This window comes from Perkinsus marinus (genome assembly GCF_000006405.1).
Source record: "Perkinsus marinus ATCC 50983 genomic scaffold scf_1104296969638, whole genome shotgun sequence".
Classification (NCBI taxonomy): domain Eukaryota; phylum Perkinsozoa; order Perkinsida; family Perkinsidae; genus Perkinsus; species Perkinsus marinus.
The window spans coordinates 1-1,137 of record NW_003202748.1 but is presented as its reverse complement, the minus strand read 5'-3'; the positions used below and the strand labels follow the sequence as shown (position 1 = coordinate 1,137).

At 47.4% G+C, this 1,137-nt stretch overlaps 2 non-coding genes across 2 annotated transcripts; both read left to right on the top strand.

Annotated features, from left to right (window-relative positions):
- The first annotated feature begins 88 nt into the window (after positions 1 to 88).
- Pmar_PMAR017235 lies at positions 89 to 162 on the top strand. Its single transcript has one exon. It is a non-coding gene; the product is annotated as a tRNA-Val (tRNA).
- Positions 163 to 259: 97 nt separating this feature from the next.
- Positions 260 to 333, top strand: Pmar_PMAR017234. Its single transcript has one exon. It is a non-coding gene; the product is annotated as a tRNA-Val (tRNA).
- Positions 334 to 1,137: the final 804 nt, after the last annotated feature.

Here is a 1,137-nt window from a genome sequence, read left to right as displayed (position 1 = left end):
CATTATAAAAAGACTCGCATTAGTTTGTATCAAACACACAGAATGCAACGGAGTCGGTGAGAGACAAATATTCGTTCCATTTTAACTTGCTGGAATGGTCTAGTTGGTTATGACGACTGCCTAACACGCAGTAGGTCCCGAGTTCGATTCTCGGTTCCAGTATGTTATCATTATCAAAATAAGAGTCACCTCACTTTATCAAACACATAAACGCAACGGTGCGTCGTCGAGAGACAAACATTAGGTATATTACTACCTTGCTGGAATGGTCTAGTCGGTTATGACGACTGCCTCACACGCAGTAGGTCCCGAGTTCGATTCTCGGTTCCAGTATGTGTCTTTATTATATAAAGACTTGCATCACTGTGTATCATTGATGCGGCCACTGACGAGTTTAACTGGCGCGTCTCTCCAAATACTCATCCCACTGTTTCGTTTATACCCCGCCATATCTCTTCGCACGTGCATTTCTGCTCGCGCGCAGCTCAATTCTGCTCCCCCATCTTGGTCAAGTGGCATCACTAACTACCGAATCTAGGGAAAATCCAGACCGCCGTCGCCTTATCGTCCAAGTTCACGCGTTTTTAGTGAGCGTTGGTATATTTAGGATTACCCTATGATCACGGGCACACACCGTCAGCGCTATCAGAAGAACGCAACACAGCGATGAACCACTTTAACCAATATCGTGGTGATTGGTGACACATAGAATGCAAAAGTGATGGTGATATGAATGATAACATTTTCTCTACTGAGTAGCTCTGTATCACCACTATAGAACCCATTACTTCCCGCTTTTTAACGAAGCGGATACACAGAACTTCCCGCAACGGCATATTGTGCGAAAGAGTCTCCCCGTGTCCCCTGGACAATGTTATGATCTGAGAAACTCCGGGGTTAACTTTGTCCAAGGGGGAGCGGGCCTTCAGTCCACCTGCCACTTGCACTGTATCCAATGTCGTTTTGCTGGAATGGTCTAGTTGGTTATGACGTTCGGGTTTCGGGTTTCGGGTTTCGGGTTTCGGGTTTCGGGTTTCGGGTTTCGGGTTTCGGGTTTCGGGTTTCGGGTTTCGGGTTTCGGGTTTCGGGTTTCGGGTTTCGGGTTTCGGGTTTCGGGTTTCGGGTTCGGGTTCGGGT